This window comes from Triturus cristatus, chromosome 3_1, assembly GCF_964204655.1.
Source record: "Triturus cristatus chromosome 3_1, aTriCri1.1, whole genome shotgun sequence".
Taxonomy (NCBI): Eukaryota; Metazoa; Chordata; class Amphibia; order Caudata; family Salamandridae; genus Triturus; species Triturus cristatus.
Window position 1 is genome coordinate 58384906 of NC_140583.1, and position 23931 is coordinate 58408836.

At 49.8% G+C, this 23931-nt stretch overlaps 1 protein-coding gene across 4 annotated transcripts in view; it reads right to left on the minus strand.

The window, feature by feature from the left end:
• The window catches only part of TSPAN18 (tetraspanin 18), a 334803-nt gene that overhangs the window by 225982 nt on the left and 84890 nt on the right, over positions 1-23931 (minus strand). For 3 of the 4 annotated variants that reach the window (XM_085643447.1, XM_085643449.1, XM_085643450.1), the window contains one exon: positions 8026-8160. The exons of the other annotated variant lie outside the window; for it this stretch is intronic. The gene's annotated coding sequence lies outside the window, so the exon portion shown is untranslated. The remainder of the gene's footprint in view (positions 1-8025; positions 8161-23931) is intronic. 4 annotated transcript variants of the gene reach the window in all.

Sequence of the window (23931 nt, forward strand, 5' to 3'; positions counted from 1 at the left end):
TTGTCTCCCTTTCCACTGCCCCTTTAGGACCACTCATGTGCAAAGGACCTTACTGACCAAGCGCGGCCAGTGCCATTTAATAACACAGGCTCCCAAGCATGCCAGAAGTTTTTGCAGGGCTCAAGGCAAACAATTCATGAAGGCCCAACACAGCAGGGGCACCTGTTTCTAAGTTAACTGAATAAACCCTACAGCGAAGGAGAAGGCATGGAAGCTGCCGCATCAGGATACATCTAGCGGCCTGGCTGTGCCAGCAGCCTCGTCCCTAATGAGGAGGGAAGGCAGCTTGAGCTTCCACACCATTTTGTAGGAGGAGCTCGAGGACCTGCTCCAATCCCCTTCAGCCAGAAGTCAAAGTGGGCGGGGTCTGTAAGGAACAACGCTCCTCTGCCTTTACTCTAAAGACAAGTGGTCTGGGACAGTATTTGAGGATCCTCAGCCGAAGTGGAGGGGATGGGAGTCTCCTGTGCTGTTCGGCTGCGGGAGGGACAGACAGCTCAACAAGAAACAAGGCGTCCTGCCAGGGTGCTGCTGCCCAACAGAAATGTAAACGTGCACAGCTGGTTAATCTGCAAATGTAAAGGCTGCTTGGAAGGCGTGTTGGCTTTTATTAACAGAGTTCACTTGTACTTTTCCCGACAGGCATGTATTCTTTTTGAGAGGCAATGGAAGAATGTTTTCGACTGACCTGTGGAGTGCATGCTTTTAATGGACAGTTATAAAAAAAAAAGAAATCCACTAGGTACACTCCGAAATCTACTACTTTGGAGTAGTATATTCTGGAATATTATCTATATTTTGCAAACTCTTTTTTATCTTAAAACTAAATAATGCTCAGCCTTTTATGGCAGCCTATCTTAAACTGTGTGTAAGTGAAAGTTTAAAATGACATATACTCACAGTGCTTTCTGTAACGGGCTGGGACCTCACAGCCCTAAAAATATACAAGTCACTAGTCCCCAATGCACCAAGGAGGATTCAGTTCTGTGGCTATCTGGTTACAGACATGCACAGTACTTGCATTAACCGATAAAGGTCTCAATAGTGCATTTCCTACTGATTAGCATAACTTGAATTTATTTTTCATTTAAGGTGTGCGTTATTTAATATGCAGTTACCTGAAAGTGAAAGACCAAAAAATAAGTTGCAGAATATTTTGTTTTTAGCAACTCCTTTGACCCCGCCCCCATGATCACTGGCCCCTCCCCATTGCACTTGCATCACAGTTCCCTTTCTTTTTTTGTTTTTAATGACAGCCATCACTGCCTTCAACAGACCTGCTGCAGTCACTCTCTTTACTTGTGCTCCAGTCCATGCCATCAAACTACGATTTCCTTTCAACACACTCGCTTGAGTCCACCTCGATGAGACCCGCTGAGTCCACTAGGATTAGACCCACCCCAGTGTCTCTCCCTCAGACTCGCTCCAGACTAAGTCAAATAACCCATTCCAGTCTCTCTCAACAGACCTGCTCCAGTCCATCTCGGCCAGACACTTCGATCAGACTTGCTCCAGTCCATCTCGGCCAGACACTTCAATCAGACCTGCTCCAGTCCATCTTGGCCAGACACTTCGATCAGACTTGCTCCAGTCCATCTAGGCCAGACACTTCGATCAGACCTGCTCCAGCCCATCTCGGCCAGACACTTCGATCAGACCTGCTGCAGTCCATCTCAGTCAGACAATGTGATCAGAAGTGCTCCAGTCCATCTCGGCCAGACACTTCGATCAGACCTGCTCCAGTCCATCTCAGTCACACACTTCGATCAGACCTGCTCCAGTCCATCTCGGCCAGACACTTCGATCAGACCTGCTCCAGTCCATCTCGGCCAGACACTTCGATCAGACCTGCTCCAGTCCATCTCGGTCAGACACTTCGATCAGACCTGCTCCAGTCCATCTCGGTCAGACACTTCGATCAGACTTGCTCCAGTCCATCTTGGCCAGACACTTCGATCAGACCTGCTCCAGTCCATCTCGGCCAGACACTTCGATCAGACCTGCTCCAGTCCATCTCGGCCAGACTCTTCGATCAGACTTGCTCCAGTCCATCTCGGTCAGACACTTCGATCAGACCTGCTCCAGTCCATCTCGGCCAGACACTTCGATCAGACTTGCTCCAGTCCATCTCGGCCAGACACTTTGATCAGACTTGCTCCAGTCCATCTCGGTCAGACAATTCGATCAGACCTGCTCCAGTCCATCTCGGCCAGATACTTCGATCAGACCTGCTCCAGTCCATCTCAGTCACACACTTCGATCAGACCTGCTCCAGTCCATCTCGGCCAGACACTTCGATCAGACCTGCTCCAGTCCATCTCGGCCAGACACTTCGATCAGACCTGCTCCAGTCCATCTCAGTCAGACACTTCGATCAGACCTGCTCCAGTCCATCTCGGCCAGACACTTCGATCAGACCTGCTCCAGTCCATCTCGGCCAGACACTTCGATCAGACCTGCTCCAGTCCATCTCAGTCAGACACTTCGATCAGACCTGCTCCAGTCCATCTCGGCCAGACACTTCGATCAGACCTGCTCCAGTCCATCTCGGCCAGACACTTCGATCAGACTTGCTCCAGTCCCAGACGAGCTCCAGTGCCCTTCAACTAATACATCTAGACCCATTCAACAGACCCCCTCCAGTCATTATGCAATGTATACCATGTAGATTGGACTACATGGGTTGTTACAGGGCTGGTCACTACATTGTAGGCAAGAACGAGGCAGGCTATTTTCACCTTTTTGCAATACAGCAGTTTACCACACAGGTAAGTATGTTTTATTTTACATTATTTTAATCTTATTAAAAAAAGGTATTTAAAGGTTAAAATATGGTTTTATTAAGATTCCTGGATGGGTAGAGGTAAAAAAGGTAAGGTTCTTTTTTTTAGGGTTCAGGTGCGAGTAAAGGTAAACGTTTTTAGGATTAAGTGCTAGATATAAAGGGAAGTATCTTTTTTTTTTAGGAATCAGGATGGATAGATGTAAAGAAAGAATGTTTTTTTTGGGTACAGGTAACGGGACATAAGAGATATAATATATATATATATATATTTTTCATTTTTTTTTTTTCAGGCTGGCTTGGATGGTATTTTACAATTCCAAGCTGTTAGTCTGTGCCTGGAGTGGTACAAAGGCTGTGGTCATTTTACAGCTCAGCGTGGACAGCACTGTGCAATTCCTATGCTTTAAGACTTTGCTGTAGAAATGACAAAAGACTTTGTCCCTTTTTATCTCGGTGCGGATGGCACGTGCTAATCCTACGCTTAAAGACTTTGATAGAAAAGCAAACATTTGAGGTGAGCAGATCTAGAGTGTCGCTGGTGTTGAGCGGGCTCTATACTGGAGCTGCTTTCCACCTAAACTTGAGCACTACCCAGAGTTCTCTGCTTCTTTTTTTGTGTGTATATATATATATATATATATATATCCACGCTCTGTTTCCAGTCCCACCAATTGAGAAGCACTCGAATGCACACACATGGTGGCAAGCCTTTAATTTCAGGATACAGGTAAGCTCAGTTCGTGGTATCAATCACACAGCCAGCATGCGATTCGCCTTACGCGTTTCGAAAGTCTCTGCTTTCTTCCTCAGAAGCCATCGCTATGATGGATACATGCTCCGGTCTCCATTAATCACTGCCCGATCACGCCCCCAGATGGGCCGGTCCATTCACCGTAGGCATTGTGGATATTGGAGTCCCGAAAAATCCTTCCTCAAATGGTGCATTAATTTCTGTGAAACATTTCAAGCCCATGGATGGGCCACCACAGACTGCGCTTGCCTTCAATTCCTTGTGTGCATACCATTTAGCGGCGTTACAGATGCTCTGCCGCCTAGCCCCCATCTTCGTGGGGTGGTGCTCCTCGACGGCCGGGTCGCCGCCATAAATCCACGCTCTGTTGCCAGTCCCACCAATTGAGAAGCACTCGAATGCACACACAAGGTGGCAAGCTTTTAATTTCAGGATACAGGTAAGCTCAGTTCGTGGTATCAATCACACAGCCAGCATGCGATTCGCCATTCGTGTTTCGAAAGTCTCTGCTTTCTTCCTCAGAGGCCATCGCTATGATGGATACATGCTCCGGTCTCCATTAATCACTGCCCGATCACGCCCCCAGATGGGCCGGTCCATTCACCGTAGGCATTGTGGATATTGGAGTCCCGAAAAATCCTTCCTCAAATGGTGCATTAATTTCTGTCGCGGGCGGTCCGAGTGAGGATACCGGAACTCCTCACATAAACTCCACAAATTCCCCTTAATACCAAGGAGACACTCGGACACCCCGTTTGAAAGTAGATCATTTAATTTGGCATATACATATATATATATATATATAGTGCTTTTGTGTTGATACTAACATTGGCACTGTTTGACGTATCCCCAGGGAACCTTTCAAAAAGGTGCTACTTTAGGGGGGCGCTGTGTTTAGCAATAACTTATTATTTAAAAGCACCTGCTGCAGAGTTCCTCGTGGGTCTAGCTTTCCGGCAGCAATAAAAATATCAAAGTAACTCTTGAGATTAATGTTCCTGCTAGAGAGAGAAATCGCAGTTATGTCTAGTGTCAGTTTTGACTCACTGTAAAGTAGCACAGAGGGCTACTATGCCTGCTGCAAATATTTTATGTGGATAGCTGAGTGGATTAGTAAAGCCTGCCTTTGGCAGCGCTTTAAAAAAAATTGAATATATTGGAGAGAGGGGCTATAGAGAGATGTGGGGCACTTTTGCCGGGTGATAGTGAGGGAATGCGAGGAGGAGGTCATGGGGGGGGGGGGGTGAGTATCAAAAAAGATTGTGGCACCAGGCGTCACCAGTGCTAAAGCTGGTCCTGGCATAGAGTGCAGTGTTGCAGAGTGGCATAGAGAAGAGTTGCATAAAGTGGAGCTGTGCAGAGTAGATTGGAGTGGCCTAGGCGCGAGTGGTGTAGAGTGCATTAAGTAGAGTGGCCCAGAGTAGCGTGCAGTTTTGCAGATTGCAGTGGTGTGGAACAGTGCAGAGTAGAGTGCAGTGGTGTGGAGTGGTGCAGAGTAGAGTGCAGTGGTGGGAAGTGGTGCAGAGGAGAGTGGAGAGGCGTAAAGTAAAGTATGCATGGTTTGTTAGTGCGCTGACATTGCAGACAGCACATTTTCAATTGAAACGACCATTGGATCTGCACAGACATACAGTTTTAATAATGTATCTATCCGACTCACAAACAATAATGTGGCAGTGACATCACCTAGTGTATTGATTTCTATTTATCATATTAAATTCTTTATTTCTAACACACTTCAGAATTAACAAAAATGTGCTTGTGCTCCTAATTCTTATATATTGTAAAATAATTACCAAATTCATGTAAATTTTGTTCTGTGCCTCGAAAAAAAAAAACACTTTCCGACCCTCAGTATTCAGCGAGATTGTCACACGAATCTTCTTACTTTGAAGTCAGAGGAAGAAAAGTGAACACCAAGCTTCCTGGAAGACAGAGCCTGACATTTGACACCTCTCTGCGAATGCACAGTAAATGTGGCGAGATAATAACTAGATTTACAGTAATGTTTACAGAAAGGAGCAATCATGGAAAAATACAAGGAGAGTTGGTGTGAAAAGACTTAGCTGCTTGGGAGGGACGAACTTACGCTGGACGGCCTCAAACAAATAAAGCCAGCAAATAGAAAGCCAGAAAATGTGAGTTACAAACCACAAAGCCAAAGGTAAGCACCGGTGAGAACGCATTCCCGGGGAGGCTTTCCGAACGTCCCCAAGATGTCTCCAGCAAACCAGACAGCTGCGCGGTCTGCTAGGCTTTGACCTAAACATGCGTCTTCCACGCACAAATCTGTACGGTTTCAGAATGCCGAGGATGAAACTTGAAACCTAGCTGACTACGGGGGATGGATCTTGGAAGCAGCAGGCGAGCCAAGGGCTTCTCCCAGTGACTCCCTGGTGATGGAGCTGTCTTTTGGGAGCCGAGCTGCAGAGCATCCACCCGACTCTGCCCTCGTCCAGCAATAACTCTAAGAGGGGGCGTTTTGGAAACGGGGCTCTCGGACTAAGGGTTTGGGACCAAGGTTCAGTAAGGAAGGGTTGTGAAGAAGTGTGTTTGCGCCTAGAAGGGGGACGGACAGAAGGGAAGCTGCTCACCAGGGTCAGTCAGGGAAGACCCCAAATGAAGCATTACTGTCTCGCGGCCAGGACAGATGACCTCCTGACCTCCTGCTGAATGATAGCCGTCCGCTCCGTGAGATTTATTTTGAATTCCTGTGCACTGAGCCTGACACGTGTTTCGCTCCTGATGTCCTTATTAATCGTTATCAATCACAATGCATGCTGGGCCTAAAATATGTATAAAACTGTATGATTTTCTAGCACCTCCAAGGGGTGCGCCGTGTGCCGCTCCTGGTATGCTTCATAGAAAACTCCCTTGTGGGGTGTAAAGGGGCTTTCATCGGGTGGTCTCTCTATTGTTCCTGGGTGGATGTGACATTGTACTGCCCCCCCCCCCCCCGGTGCTTTAACAGTACCTTCATCTGGTAGGCCCTCAGTACCTTCAACGGGCGGGCTCTCTGTCGCTCCTGGGCAGATGTGAGATAGTACTGCCCCCGGTGGTTTAACAGTACCTTCATCGGGTTGGCCCTCAGTACCTTCATCGTGTTGCCCTCAGTACCTTCATCGGGTTGGCCCTCAGTACCTTCATTGGGTTGGACCTCGGTACCTTCACCGGGTGGGTCCTTGGTACCTTCACCGGGTGGGTCCTCGGTACCTTCACTGGGTGGGTCCTCGGTACCTTCATCGGGTGGGTCCTCGGTACCTTCATCGGGTGGGTCCTCGGAACGCTCAACGGGTGGGTCCTCAGTACCTTCATCGGGTGGGCCCTCGGTACCTTCATCGGGTGGGCCCTCGGTACCTTCATCGGGTGGGTCCTCGGTACCTTCAATGGGTGGGGCCTCGGTACCTTCATCGGGTGGGCCTCGGTACCTTCATTGGGTTGTTCCTCTCCACCTTCATCGGGTTGGTCCTCAGTACCTTCATCGGGTTGCCCTCAGTACCTTCATCGGGTTGCCCTCAGTACCTTCATAGGGTTGCCCTCAGTACCTTCATAGGGTTGCCCTCAGTACCTTCATAGGGTTGCCCTCAGTACCTTCATAGGGTTGCCCTCAGTACCTTCACTGGGTTCGGTCCTCAGTACCTTCACCGGGTTCGGTCCTCAGTACCTTCATCAAGTGAGTCCTCCGTACCTTCATCAGGTGGGTCCTCCGTACCTTCATCGGGTTGGCCCTCGGTACCTTCATCGGGTTGGCCCTCGGTACCTTCATCAGGTTGGTCCTCAGTACCTTCATCAGGTTGGTCCTCAGTACCTTCATCGGTGGGTCATCAGTACCTTCATCGGGTGGGTCATCAGTACCTTCATCGGGTGGGTCCTCTGACGCTCCTGGGCGGATTCTATATCCCACTACACTGATGGATTAAGACCACCGCCAATGGATGGCTCTTCTGACATCTCGCGTGGACTCCACCCTTGCTTGCACATCTAGATCAGGGCGTACATTTGATCATGTTCACTATAAGTCCGTGCATCACAAGGGTGCCGATTCTCACACTCTCCTTTGCATGCCGCACTTGTTCACAGTGACATCACGCGTACCGTGCATGCACCGCAACGTGCAAACCTCATGTCCCTCACTCAACCAGGTTCATGAAGGCCAACCTACAAACAACACTGTTTAATACTGCACCACGAAGGGTGTCCGGGACCCAAATCCAAAAATCCTCACCAGGCCTATGAAGCGCTATATAAATAATGCAGTCAGGATACCCAGCAAGCGCTTTAGGCTTTGCAAGGTATGGAAGGCGCTATACAAGAACTAAAACAATACAATAGACTGTCCCATTGCATGGCCTCCAAGCACTATACACGAGCGCCTGGCAGCCTTGTGAGGGGCAGGAGGAGCTACAGATCTCACAGATGTCTTGGCGAAGACCCTAGGCGTCGGGCCACAACAGTGTGTTACAAGCTGAAAATAACACGAATCACAAACCTGCTCTGTGTCCACGCCTCGGACAAGGGAAGGCGAGAGCCTCGCACGCCAGCTGGCACGGCTCCCGGAATCTGACGGGCATCAGCCGCCAGGAGAGAGAGGTCGCCCTTCACCCCGCTGCAACCAGGACTGCGACTGTTGGAAAAACATATAAAATCCCCTTTTAGTGGAAATATGTTTCTTTCTTTTTAACAAGCTGCATCAGCAGTAATGACCTCATTCACAGTCGGGCTCCTTCTGGTATGCACACACCCAATCTTGGCAAAAAGTGATCTGAGTTGAACTGAGCTACCCAAGGTCACACGGGGTGGTCACATGGGGAAGCCGGGATCTAGGCAGACGGAAGAATGTTTTTGATTACTTTGGCCAAAATGCTTTCTAACCCCTGTGATTAAAACAAGCAAGCGAACACTCTGCTAATCTTAAACATGTTTTAGTTCCCGTAGGGTTAAGCAGCCGGTTGCTTTCGCTAATTATCTAGAAGTGTTAATTGAAATGCCCCAGACTCTTTTTTTTTGCCCCATGGAGTTTCTCTTTTTTTTATTTAAAGAAAAAACACTATGGCTGTGAACGGGGTAAAAAAAAAAAAACATACATTTATGTATAATTTGCATAAGTAAAATGAAAGCACTCAATGGCACATTTACTGTTAAATTATTCTTTCAACAAATAGCAAAGCCGTCAGCACAGATTTATTTACAAGTAGCGGCCCCGCCTGACCAGTCCAGGCCACGCCCACCCAGTCAGTAACCTGTGGCAAAGACTGAAGTCAAAACAGGAGGTCAGGCCTCGCTCACCCCCCTGGTTTACACTTCGTTCTACTCAAATATAGGGAGGGGAAAGGGTGACAGCCGAGTGTGTTTGTCCTGTACCCTCATCCCTGGGGCTCACTAGTACCCCATGGAGATCTCAGTCTCTGCAGCTCACTCAAACCCCATGGACATCTCAGTCTCTGCAGCTCACTGACACCCCAGAGACATCTCAGCAGCTCACTGACACCCCAGAGACACCTCAGTCTCTGCAGCTCACTGACACCCCAGAGACACCTCAGTCTCTGCAGCTCACTGACACCCCAGAGACACCTCCGTCTCTGCAGCTCACTGACACCCCATGGACACCTCAGTCTCTGCAGCTCACTGACATCCCAGAGACACCTCAGCAGCTCACTGACACCCCAGAGACACCTCAGTCTCTGCAGTACACTGACACCCCATGGACACCTCAGTCTCTGCAGCTCACTGACATCCCAGAGACACCTCAGCAGCTCACTGACACCCCAGAGACACCTCAGTCTCTGCAGCACACTGACACCCCAGAGACATCTCAGCAGCTCACTGATCCCCCATGGATGTCTCAGTCTCTACAGCTCACTCATACCACATGGACATCTCAGTCTCTGCAGCTCACTCACACCCCAGGAGATCTCAGTCTCTGCAGCTCACTCATACCCCAGGAGATCTCAGTCTCTGCAGCTCACTCATACCTCAGGAGATCTCAGTCTCTGCAGCTCACTCATACCCCATGGACATCTCAGTCTCTGCAGCTCACTAATATCCCATGGACGTCGCAGTCTCCGCTGCGCCTCTGTAGTGGCTTAAAGCGCTATCCGTTCAATTTCGCATACAATGAATTTGAAGGAAACTCATTTACATATATGCTGAACTCTGGCATGGGTCCAGCCATGCTCGACCTGTGCTGGACCCTCGAGTAGTTGGAAGGGTGAAACAGAACCCAGCGTGGGACAGAAGGAGGTTAGAAAGGTGCAGGTACACCCTCGACGAAGGTTGATGTATCTCCATGGCCACACCCTTTCTTCTCCCCCACCTTCCTGCCTATCCCGTCTCAAACGCGCAAGACATAAAGACATCATCTACTTTGGCCTGATGATGTCAGTGTCCTGAGCCCAGGAACATCAAGGCCAGCAGCTCAGACTCACGCATGACGAGCCAAGCCTAGGAGTGACACCTTCAGCCAGTCTGCGCTATTTCACTACGGAGCCTGGCATTCTGGGAATATGGTCCTGCCCTGCTAAGCCAAAGCATGTAACCTGCAGTGGGATGAAACAAAGGGCTGGTTAACAGCGTCACACATGACGGTAAAGCATGTAACCTGCAGTGGGATGAAACAAAGGGCTGGTTAACAGCGTCACACATGACCGTGAAGCATGTAAACTGCAGTGGGATGAAACAAAGGGCTGGTTAACAGCGTCACACATGACCGTGAAGCATGTAACCTGCAGTGGGATGAAACAAAGGGCTGGTTAACAGCGTCACACATGACCGTGAAGCATGTAAACTGCAGTGGGATGAAACAAAGGGCTGGTTAACAGCGTCACACATGACCGTGAAGCATGTAACCTGCAGTGGGATGAAACAAAGGGCTGGATAACAGCATCACACATGGCCGTGAAGCATGTAAACTATAGTGGGATGAAACAGAAGCCTGGCTAAAGGTGTCACACACAGCAGCTAAGCATGTAAACTGCGGCAGGAAGAAACAGATGGCTGTCTATAGGGGTCACGCATGGCAACTATGCATGTAAACTGCGGTGAGATGAAACAGAGGGCTGGTGGTTAACAGAATGACACACGGCCGCTAAGCATGTGTACTACAGTGGGATGAAACAGAGGACTGGCAAAAGGTGTCACGCATGGCAGCTAAGCATGTAAACTGCGGTGGGAAGAAAGAGATGGCTGTCTATAGGGGTCACACATGGCAACTATGCATGTAAACTACAGTGGGATGAAACAGAGGGCTGGCTAAAGGTGTCACACACAGCAGCTAAGCATGTAAACTGCGGCAGGAAGAAACAGATGGCTGTCTATAGGGGTCATGCATGGCAACTATGCATGTAAACTGCGGTGAGATGAAACAGAGGGCTGGTGGTTAACAGAATGACACACGGCCGCTAAGCATGTGTACTACAGTGGGATGAAACAGAGGACTGGCAAAAGGTGTCACGCATGGCAGCTAAGCATGTAAACTGCGGTGGGAAGAAAGAGATGGCTGTCTATAGGGGACACACATGGCAACTATGCATGTAAACTACAGTGGGATGAAACAGAGGGCTGGCTAAAGGTGTCACACACAGCAGCTAAGCATGTAAACTGCGGCAGGAAGAAACAGATGGCTGTCTATAGGGGTCACGCATGGCAACTATGCATGTAAACTGCGGTGAGATGAAACAGAGGGCTGGTGGTTAACAGAAATACACACGGCCGCTAAGCAGGTGTACTACAGTGAGATGAAACAGAGGACTGGCAAAAGGTGTCACGCATGGCAGCTAAGCATGTAAACTGCGGTGGGAAGAAACAGATGGCTGTCTATAGGGGTCACGCATGGTAACTATGCATGTAAACTACAGTGGGATGAAACAGAGGACTGGCTAAAGGTGTCACGCATGGTAACTATGCATGTAAACTACAGTGGGATGAAACAGAGGACTGGCTAAAGGTGTCACGCATGGCAGCTAAGCATGTAAACTGCAGAGGGGTGAATCAATAGACTGGCTATAGGTGCTATGCACGGCAGCAAACACCAGGCGATGATGGACGGAGCGCTGAAACTTTTCAGAAACTCACTCAGTCACAGATCTGGGTTGAATCCATCACCGTTCTTTAGCTCACTTTGCCACCTCAGTTCAGACACAGCTATATGTAAATAAGTCTTGACCCTGTGCCTCATGGGAACAGTCCAGCCCAAACTGCCAAGCCCGGTCTTCCCTGGACCGGAAACAAGCATCCTGGGGCCGGTTTCAGGCTAACAGCTCTCTTCAGCCAGGCTAGCTTGAATCCAGTGGCAAAGTGAGCAAGGGACCTACGTCTGGGCATACCCTGCAAACTTAGGGTGAACAAAGCAAACACACGGAGATGATGGACGGAGCGCTGAAACTTTTCAGACACTCATCCCCAGTCACAGATCTGGGTTGAATCCATCATCATTCTTTAGCTCACTTACCCACCTCAGTTCAGACCCAGCTATATGTAAATAAGTCTTGACCCTGTGCCTCATGCAGTGCTTTAAATGGGAAAAAATAAGTGCAGGTACTCATTAGAATAGAGGCGTGGCAAGTGGGCGGGGCTAGGGGTGGGGCGAAGACCAATAAACGATTGTACCAAATGACTTGTGTATCAGTTGCAGCACCTGTCAAAACACACAAGAAATGCGTTTATGACAATAAAACAGATTTACCCATTACACAGAATTACAAGCTCCTCAGAAGCAGAGCGGAACATGTCCTGGAGGAGAAACCCAACCTGCGCCTGCTGTGCTGTGGATCAGGGTACCGGTACTCTCCCTGGCTACAGAGAAGTGCCGGCACTGACGGCAAAACAATTCGGATGTGCCGGTACTCCGTACCGGTGAGTACCGGCCCATTTAAAGCACTGGCCTCATGGGAACAGTCCAGCCCGAACTGCCAAACCATGTCTTACCTGGACTGGAAACAAGCATCCTGGGACCGGTTTTGGACTAACAGCCCGCTTCAGCCAGGCTAGCTTGAAACCAGTGAAAAGTGAGCAAGGGACCCACGTCTGGGCATACCCTGCCAACTTCGGGTAAACAAAGCAAACACAAGGAGATGATGGACGGAGCACTGAAACTTTTCAGACACTCACCCCCAGTCACAGATCTGGGTTGAATCCATCATTGTTCTTTAGCTCAGCATGTGAACTGTGGTGGGAAGAAACAGCGGACTGGTTAACAACATTACACACAGCAGCTTAGCATGTAAACTGCAGTGGGACGAAGCAGAGGACTGGATAAATGTGTCATGCATGGCAGCAGGGCATGTAAACTGCGTTGGGATGAAACTGAAGGTGTCACGCACGGCTGCTAAGCATGCAGAGTGCGATGGGATGAAACAGACCACTGACTAAAGACGTCACGCCCAGCAGCAAAGCATGTAAACTGAGGTCTGATGAAACAGAGGTCTGGCTAAAGGCAGCATCTAAGCAAATATACAGAAGTGGGATGGCACAGAGGACTGGCTAAAGGTGTCATGCGTGGCTGCTAAGCATGTAAACATCGGAGAGATGAAACAGAGGACTGGCTAAAGGCGGCCCGCAGGGCCAATAACCATGTAAACTGCAGAGGGATGAAACAGCGGCTGGCTAAATGTGTCACGCATGGCAGCTAAGCATGAAAACTGCGGTGGTATTAAACAGAGGACTGGCTAACGGTGTCACGCACGGCAGCTAAGCATGTAATCTAAGCACGGCAGTGAAGCATGTAAACTGCGGTGGTATTAAACAGAGGACTGGCTAACGGTGTCACGCACGGCAGCTAAGCATGTAATCTAAGCACGGCAGCGAAGCATGTAAACTGCGGTGGTATTAAACAGAGGGCTGGCTAACGGTGTCACGCACAGCAGCTAAGCATGTAATCTAAGCACGGCAGCGAAGCATGTAAACTGCGGTGGTATTAAACAGAGGGCTGGCTAACGGTGTCACGCACAGCGGATAAGCATGTAATCTAAGCACAGCAGCGAAGCATGTAAACTGCAGTGGAATGAAACAGAGGACTGGCTAACGGTGTCACGCAGGGTAGCTAAGCATGTAAGTATACAAATATAAGTGAATATATCCATTTTCATGAAACAGAAGTGGCTCTACCCTGCTTCCACATGCAAACTGCAAGGGCGTGTACTCGAAACAGCAGCAGAACATCAACAGAACACTCGACTTCTGCGTGTTCCACTGACGCAATACTCTGCTATCAGTGTTAGAAGGATGAAGGGTCGAGTCAGTCCTGAGTGGAACTTACGATTTAAAGGTCACACACGCATCTCCGCTCCAGGAGCCCTCACCCACTGAGCCACAACATTCACACAACAATACACCGCTTCAGCACTCAAAGGTCATGAAAGTCTCCGAACCACTCACCTGAAAAAGAAAAACAACATTCAAAGGTGCTTTAAGGACCAGCTGCTCTGCAAGTCACGGGTTGCCATGGAAACAGTTTTTCTTTTGAGCCTCCCTGTCATAACACGTCAACACCAAACCCGAGGGCAAGAGGCAGACAATCTTCTCGAAAGGCGCCTCGAAGCAGAGTCACGGAGCTAGGCTCCGAAACACAACTAATTGACACCGACTGAGGGAGCCTGCCGAGCAGCAGCGGATGCCCGCCCGCCCGCCGCGGGACACCACTGCTAATTACATAGACCTGCAGGTTGCACACCTGCTGCTAAAGCCGCACGTCTTACAACACGCAACGAAACTCTGAATTTGGCTTTAGAAGGAGGAAATATCAGGCAGCAGAGAAGTTGGCGGCTCAGAAGAGCCCAGAAGAGCTACAACCAGAGGTACGGGAGGTTCAGGCATTATCTGCAGATAGCGGGGTTCACCTTGCAAGAGGTTCCTCTGGACAGAAGAGAGAGTTACACTCACACAGTGCACTTCGTGTTTACAAACAGCAGCGCTATCTTGCACTCAGAGGCATCGACTTTAAGTATAAGCGCTATCTATGCTCAGGTAACAAGACAACCTACACAGAGCGGCTTTGCCATCACACTGAAACGCCAGGGCCCAGACTGACTCGGGGTTGCATTATGCAAAGTGACAAAAGCGACACAGATGTATTCACTTTCAAGCACAAATCAGATTTTGTGCTGAAAAGGTGCCTTTTCGGAGTTCAAATAGAGCTTTGTGCTGCTTCATGTCAAAGGGGTTATTACCAGGGCCACTGGAATTATGTGTCAGGAGAAGGCGACATTATCCGTCACTGGACGAGAAAATTATGCGGCAAGAAAAAGCAAATTATGCAGAATAATGTGACACATTTGGTAATAGTATTACTTCCTTGTTTCCTCGTTTTAAAACTTGTTGACACTATCTGGACATTAGTTGCACCTCTTTAGCGCCAGCTCAATACCCAAATATAGCAATAAGCACCAGAAAGCTTTGCAAAGGACCTAACACTGCACAGCAAAGTGGCTCACTGTATTTTTAGTAACTTTTGAACTGTTTGAGCCAGAAACAAAAATGTTGGGGGGTTAAAAATCTGCAGATTATGCAGCAGATGGTGGATTATGTGGCAAATACGGCAAATCTATAATAATGCAAAAATCGCCACAGCTGCACGATTGCATTATTACAGTGGCCCTGGTTATTACTTGGGCAGGTCAGTGCAAATTGTAGCTTTTAATACAAAGCTTGATCTGCTAAGACGCCAGGCCGGGCTTTGCATCGAAAAGCACCACACCCTTGAAGCAGGAGTACATTGCATTGCTGAAGTGCAAACACACTCCCAATGAGTGGAGGCCTTTTGAGTCTGTCTATTAATAGCATTTTGTACTGGAAAGCGGTGCTTAATTTGAGCTGGTGGTTTCCAGTGCTCTGCACCAGCACTTAATCATCAAAAACAGTGCTTTTTATGAGCACCAGTTAAAGATACATTCATTTATGGTAGGCAAGGGGAGATTAAGTGATTTGCCCAGAATCACAGGATGTTGAGTCCTCGCAGAGACTCGAACTTGGTTCCCCAGCTCTGAAGTCTGCAGCTCTGGCCATTACGCCACATCATTTCCCCACTTTCAAGGTTAGTAGTTGGTTCTGTTTTAGGCAGCACTAACGGGAGATGCAGGAGGGCTGGTGCAAGCGGACTCCTGACGAGAGCCCCGGAACTTATTTTTTTAAGAATTAACCACTGCTGGAAAGGTACAATTATCACAGTTTATAGAGCGCAACTGTGGCCTAGAAAGGTGTCCTGCCGCTGGTTATCACAGAAGAGGCGGACTACAGTGGATGAAACAAGAGTATATTCAGAATCTAAGGGTCTTCCTCAACGCCAGGAGACCACCAATGACGTGTGGAGAGGGGGTGGATGGTTCCAGAGGTGTGCCGCCTGGACAGAGCATATCTTGCCTCCAGTCTGGGTCTTTTTAAACCTAGAAGCCACCCTCAAGCTCACATTGGCCGAACCAGAGTTCTCTGGGAGTGATAGCGCGTGCATTTGTCCTGCCAGAACTTTGGGTCCGTTTGGTGGCATGCTCTCCGGGCCATGCAAAGCGGCTTGAAGACAGTTCTTTTGGACAAAAAAGCCAACGAGGCGAGCCCAGAGCAGTTGAAGCTTGTCGCGGCACTAAAAGGGCGAGCTTGGCCGCAGCAACTAGAATGGGATAAAGGCATTTCAATAGGTAGCCCGAGGCTGCTAAAAACAGCAAAATGCAACCTTCTAATCTGCGGAGAGCAGTCTGCCCAACTAAGGCCCCGAACTGGCCAAACATAGAAGGCAAAACCTCAGCATTATCCGCAGGGAAGGGAAAGAGGGAGGGGAGGACTTATGAACAGGATCTGTGAGAGAGGGATTTGCCTATTGAACAACATATTTCAGTTTTATCGTTATTACATTTTAGTGAATTAGCGCCAAGCCAGGGGGAGAAACCTCACATACAACCGCGACAGCGTTCAAGCGAGGACGGCACAGAGTGATCGAATATTAAAACAAGGTAAGTGTCCTCAGCCTAATCCATAAAAGTGGTGCCGTGTGATCTAATCAAGTAAGGCAGAGGACTCAGATAGGCGTTGAACAATGTCAGATTCAAAGAAGACGCTCGCAGGACCTCCCATCACTGCCCTAAACTTGAAGTGAAGGCAGGAGATGGACAGCCCCACTGTCCTAAACCTGGAGTGAGAAGGCAGGAGATGGACAGCCCCACTGCCCTAAACCTGGAGTGAGAAGCCACGAGATGGACAGCCCCACTGCCCTAAACCTGGAGTGAGAAGGCAGGAGATGGACAGCCCCACTGCCCTAAACCTGAAGTGAGAAGGCAGGAGATGGACAGCCCCACTGCCCTAAACTTGGAGTGAGAAGGCAGGAGATGGACAGCCCCACTGCCCTAAACTTGGAGTGAGAAGCCACGAGATGGACAGCCCCACTGCCCTAAACTTGGAGTGAGAAGCCAGGAGATGGACAGCCCCACTGCCCTAAACCTGGAGTGAGAAGCCACGAGATGGACAGCCCCACTGTCCTACACTTGGAGTGAGAAGACAGAAGATGGACAGCCCCACTGCCGTAAACTTGGAGTGAGAAGGCAGGAGATGGACAGCCCCACTGCCCTAAACTTGGAGTGAGAAGCCACGAGATGGACAGCCCCACTGCCCTAAACTTGGAGTGAGAAGGCAGGAGATGGACAGCCCCACTGCCCTAAACTTGGAGTGAGAAGCCATGAGGTTTAAAAAATTCCTTCCATTCTTCTAGAAACCACAAACAGTCCAGCAAAATATGTGGGCCACTGCGTTTTATAGGCATGGTCTCGATGTAGGGGAACATATGCATCTACATGGCCCCCTTCGCACAAGTGGACCGCCACCACAACCTCAACATCATCTCCTACGCCGACGACACTCAACTCATCCTCTCCCTCACCAAGGACCCACGCACCGCCAAATCCAACATCCACGACGGAATGAAGGCCATCGCCGACTGGATGAGGAGCAGCCGCCTGAAACTGAACTCGGACAAGACAGAGGTCCTCATCCTCGGACCCACCCCCTCAGCCTGCGATGCCTCCTGGTGGCCGACCACTCTGGGGACAGCACCGACACCGACCGACCACGTACGCAACCTAGGATTCATCCTCAACTCCACCCTCTCCATGTCCAAACAGGTAAACGCCATCTCCTCCTCCTGCTACAACATCCTCCGCACACTTCGCAGAATCCACAAATGGATCCCAGCCGAAACAAGAAGAACGGTAACACAAGCCCTCGTCAGCAGCAGATTAGACTACGGCAACGCACTCTACGCCGGAATCCCAGCCAAACACCTATGACGACTCCTGCGCATCCAAAATGACTCCGCCCGTCTGATCGTCAACGTACCACGCCACTGCCACATCACCCCCCACCTGCAAGACCTACACTGGCTCCCCGTCGAAAAGAGGATCACCTTCAAACTCCTCACCCACGCACACAAAGCACTCCACAACGCCGGACCAGCCTACCTGAACAACAGACTCAGCTTCCACACCCCCACCCACCAGCTCCGCTCTGCCAGCCTCGCACTCGCCACCGTCCCCCGCATCCAACAAACCACCTCCAGCAGCAGATCCTTCTTCTACCTCGCCGCCAAGACCTGGAACACCCTACCTACCCACCTACGTCAGACTGAAGACCTACTCGCCTTCAGAAAACGCCTCAAGACCTGGCTCTTTGAGCAGTAGCGGCGCCCCCTCCTCTCCTCCCGCAGCGCCTTGATTCCCTCACAAGCATGTAGTGCGCTTTACAAATCCCCCGATTGATTGATTGATTGATATGCTCATTATACCACCCTTTTACCAATAACTGGGTGGACAATGTGCTCCTCAGATAACAATAGCCTTCGTCTCGAGCCTTTGTGTTAATAATAGCACGTAGCTCCTGTTTGGGGATCTGCTGCCTCGTTTCCATTGCTCTGGTTCTAGAGAAGGTTCAGCACAGATCTCACCTAGCATATGTCTAACCTGGGTTGCTCAATTAAGTTCGCTTTCCTCTATTTCTCTTTTACAGAGGTGCGATATGTTGGGGGTCCCTTCTCGGCTCAATCTCTGCCAGCAGTTCAATGTAGCCTGCGGTGCCTGAAAGTTCCAGGCTGTGAGTGGACATACAGCTCTCACAGCCTGGATCATCGTTGATGCCGGGAGAGCGAGGAGCTGCTTCACACATTTACCCTCCTCGAAACTTCAGTCCAATTTACCACCTAAATATAGAACCTCTGCTCCATGCTGGCATTGTGGGCAGACCATTGCATTGAAAGCGGATAGAGCTGGCCGCAGAGAAGGGCCGCCATACGGCCGATTGAATTGTTTAAGGCCCCATACTTAGGAAATAGCCTTTGCTTTTAGTGACTGTCTGTGGTCCCTTCCATTCAGCTTGCTATCAAACCACATACCCGAGTATTTACATTTGTCCACCACCTCAACTCTGACCTCTCCCAACTGCCAGTAAAAGGAATCCTTTCTTTTCCCCAGCACCATTATTTTAGGCTTTTCTAAAATGACTGTAAGGCATTTTTTTAAAACAATAACCATAAAAAGTGTCCTGTTCTTTTTTCTGTTGCAAACCCAGCTCTGTCATGTCCGTTATCACTATATCGTCAGCGTATAGCAGACATGGTATAGGGCCACCCCCCTCCCCCCCCCCCATCTTAAGGCTTAACCCACCAGCCTTACGTAATGTATTTGGCAAGTCGGAAAGGAATAAAGAAAATAGCAGGGGGCCAGGACAGAACCCTGGCGCAATCCATTCTTTATCTGAATTTTCTTGGACAGCGTACGGAGGGTATCGCAGATTACCCAAGCCCAATTAATTAAAAATAAAATCCTGAATTAGTAAGAGTGCGGTTTTATTGATGCCAAGCTTCACCTACATATTCCACAATAGACTACGGTCTACCAAGATCCGCTGACAGCTCAGTGTGTCTTGTGTTGATGGGTGGTAATGCTGTACTTAAGATAGGAAACAAATATAGCGGCGCGGGCTTCTGGGGCCGTGTCTCCGCGTATTGCGTACCTTTGTGGAGGTGTGCGTGCAGCCCGTTTTAATAGATTGTGTGATTTCTGCATTGTTTCATGAAATGTGTGTTGTCTTTGGCCACCCAAAGTATATGAAGTATATGAAGAGTGACTTCTTTTGATTGTATTTGTATTTTTATCCCTGCTCTGCTCCATAAAAAAAAAAAAAAAAAGTCTTTGGCCGCCCCCTGCCTGTGTGTCTGTTTACCTGTTTCACTTGACTTGTGACTTGCTAAACGCCTTCTCAGGGGCAGGGTCCCTTCCACCATCTGCTGGGCTAGTTAGCCGGCACATAGAAGGGTCTTTGGGGGCAAATCCTGGCTGCCCTTAAATCACTGGGTCTTGTCACCTCACATCGACGCAAACCAGCGACTACTCACACCGGAGGCCGTGAGGTTGTTTACTATGCATGGAGGGGCCCCTCTGCCGCCCCCACCCGACCTGCAGGCAGGGCTTTAAGTGGGTCGGTTTCTGTGGTTAGAACAATGCCTCCAGGCACATTTTAGCACCGTACATCTGACTTAAAGAAGATGTTATAATACAATGCAATAGGTCTCGCAGTTGCAAGAGTTTGAGCTCATAGCATTTAAAATGACAATGCCTTTTATTTATCAGTTTTAAAAACAACACATAAATAAAAGGCATTGTCATTTGCAATACCAAGAGCTCAAACTGCTTGTTATATATTGTTCTAACAATTGCCCCCTTCCAGCTTTCTGGAAAATGTCCGGATGTTAAAATATTTCGGGAGGTGACATTTAAAAAGCTTGCCCACCAATCCGTATTATTTTTTAGTATAATTGCTGGTAAGTTATCTGTCCCTCAGTGCTTAATTTGAGCCGGTGCTTTCCGGTGCTGAGCACCGGCACTTAATTTGTTTCTGGGGCTCGGCAGCGACACCTAATTGTCAGCACCACACTTAGGGCAGTCTGCCACAAGGGGGCGCTGCTCATGTAATTTAGAGATGAGCAGTATACCAGTTGTTTAGGGAAACAATATACATTGAAAAATTGCTAATACCTGCCTCCCCAACCATTCCTTTAGCTTTGGGGACCTGGAATCATCTGAACTGCGGCATTTACATGTGAGAGAGATGGTTAGTAGTTGTTTTGGCAGCGATGACAAGGGCGATGGATGGTGCAAGCTGCAGAAGCCTCCTGGTCAGAGCCCTGGCACTTAATATTTTACAAATTAAGCACTGCTGGCCATGCTGCTTTTGTTAGTTTTAAAGATCGAATGGTTTCTTTTATATTTTGAAAAGAGAAATACGGCTTTATTTCTCCCACATCCTTGAACTTTAGTTTCCAGAGTCTTGTCTACCCTCTTACTATTGTACAAGTTACTCAAGTAGTTAACCCATTCATCTCCTCCCACTACACACCGCATTTGCCCATGCACGTTTCCCTCTCTTACCAAGCACCACAATAATCTTAAATTATTTGGACCTACCACTTGCATGGTTTGCTAATTTTTGGACATAAATTCTGTTTTTCTTTCCCTCAACTTATTTTTTTACACTCAAGTTTTGCTAAGCGGAGACTCGCCATTGTTTCCTCATCCTGTCTTTTTCTGAGCGGTCTTTCCCATTTTTGTGCCCTCAATTTTAGTCTCCTACTCCTACACTCGTTATTAAACCAACCAATTCTCCTTCCGCCCCCCCCCCCCTCCCCCTTCTCATGACCTCTTTTCTGGGACGCGGGCCCGGACTTTATCTGTATCATTAAACAATTTTCCACCTGCTGAATCACCTGCTCATACCATGCTGGGGCATCCTCTCTTTTCTCTAGATTATCGAGGGACATTTTATCAATCATCAGGCCATTGACCAATTTCAAACTTTCCTCGGTTATACGGTTCGAGGGTGTTCTATCTGTAAAGGGACCACTGTATCTCTTTACGACCCTCGTTCTATCCGGAGTAATAATCGTGAGGCCCAGTGGTCACTGCCTTCACTTTGCAGCCCCTCAAACCCTTCTAATTCAGTAAAATGGCAAGCGTTTATAAAGGCAGAATCAACTGGGCAATTCGGATTTCCTATGCGAAAGGTCTTTCTTGTGGGGCGGTCGGTATCTACAGAATAGCCCTATAGATCCCAGGAACCTCGCTAGAGATTCATCTCGTGCAGAACCACCTGCTCTAGTAAAGATGGCAGGGGGCACCTGTGCCAGGGTCAATAGATCTTTAAACTGTTTATCGCTAAGAGAGGGGTCCAGTTTGTGGATAAAATCCCCTGGGGTCATCATCAGCTGTGATGCATTTGTTGTGCAGATGAGCTCCCGGTCTGCCCCTAGCAGTCCCGGCTCCCCTTGAGTCACAAAGCGCCTTGATGCATCCGTCTGCACGCAGCACTGTTATTGATACTTTTCAGATATAATCTATAGCGCCAACCACGCTGCCATTCTAAGTGCTTGGCTGTTCATTCACTCAATGATCTAGGAAGCCCATGGCGACCCAGAGGTGCATTACCGAGTTAAAAAGAGACTCCCCTTCCACATGAGTGGCGCTCCCTCTGTGCCTCCCTTACCCACACTGGAGCCCAGATGGAAGCCCTCCCTCCCCCGTCATCAGAGGCACACAACGTGCCAGTTATTAATTAAACATTTCAGGCAATTAGCTTGAGAACATCACATTCCAGCCCTGCAGGGCACAGCCTGCAGGGGCCCTGGCGCAGCTGCCAGGGAGAGGCCTGCGCGCTGGCACCGCATGGGCAGGAGGTGGGGTGCGCTGGGCACCAGCGGGGCGGCGGGGGTGGGTATGAAGTAGCACTGCCCATGTACCAGGTAGGAGAGTGTGGGAGATGTTTGTGCTGACACTGTCCCTGTGTGGAGCGGGCAGTGTGAGGGGAAAGGCTGTGCTGGCACTGCCCATGTAGAGGGCAGCAGTGTAAGCGGGAGATCAGGCTGGCACTGCCCATGTCTGGAGTGGGCCGCCTGTGGGTCAGCAGTAAGCTTGCACTGCCCCTGTCCTGGACAGTGGTGTGGGGGAGGTGCGAGTGCTGGCAATGTCCACGTCTGGAGTGGGCAGTGTGAGGGGAAAGGCTGTGCTGGAACTGCCCTTGTGTGGAGTGGGCAGCGTGAGGGGAAAGGCTGTGCTGGCACTGCCCATGTAGAGGGCAGCTGTGTAAGCGAGAGGCGCAGGCTGGCACTGCCCATGTCTGGAGAGGGCAGCCTGCGGGTTTACGGTAAGCTTGCACTGCCCCTGTCCTGGACAGTGGTGTGGGGGAGGTGCGAGTGCTGGCACTGCCCATGTCTGGAGAGGGCAGCCTGCGGGTTTACGGTAAGCTTGTACTGCCCTTGTCCTGGACAGTGGTGTGGGGGAGGTGTGAGTGCTGGCACTGCCCCTGTGTGGAGTTAGGCTTGTGAGAGAAGCTTGAGCAGGCACTGCAGTCTGAGAGAGGTTTGAGCGGGCACTCCTAGGTGAGGGGGCCCGTGAGAGGAATGGTTGTGCAGGCACTGCCCATGCACTCAGGCAGCAGTATAATTAGAGGTTTGAGCTGGCACTGCCCCCGTGTGGAGTGGGCGGCGTGAGGGGAATGGTAAGCTGGCACTGCCCACATACTCAGGCAGCAGTATAATGAAAGGTTTGAGCAGGCACTGCCAATGCATGGAGTGGACAGTGTGAGGGGGAATGGTAAGCAGGTACTACCCATGTAGTGGGCAGCACGATGGTGAGAGGTTTGAGCCGGTACTATCCGTCTATTGAGTGGGTAGTGTTGGTACTGCCTAGGTACTGGATAGCAGTGTGGGGTGGGGTAGGATGGGGGATTGGGGGCTTGTGCTGGCCCTGACTAGGTGGGGTGTGCTTGTGTTGGCACATGGACCATCTGCATCATACAGCCCCCATCTGCCTCACCAAACTAACTACATGTCTCATAGAACTGTCCCCTGCACAGTGCATGGCTCAGCTATGTACATATGTCTGCCTGCCTCATTCATCTGCCTCTCCCCCGCACAGTGCACGCCTCAGCTGTGTACCACCTCTGTCTGCCTGCCTCATTCATAGGTCTCTCCCCTGCACAGCGCACGCCACAGCTGTGTACCACCTCTGTCTGCCTGCCTCATTCATCGGTATCTCCCCTGTACAGTGCACGCCTCAGCTGTGTACCACCTCTGTCTGCCCGCCTCATTCACAGGTCTCTCCCCTGCACAGTGCACGCCACAGCTGTGTACCACCTCTGTCTGCCCGCCTCATTCACAGGTCTCTCCCCTGCACAGTGCACGCCTCTGCTGTGTACCACCTCTGTCTGCCCGCCTCATTCACAGGTCTCTCCCCTGCACAGTGCACGCCTCTGCTGTGTACCACCTCCGTCTGCCTGCCTCATTCGTAGGTCTCTCCCCTGCACAGTGCATGCCTCAGCTGTGTACCACCTCTGTCTGCCTGTCTCATTCACCGGTCTCTCCCCTGCACAGTGCATG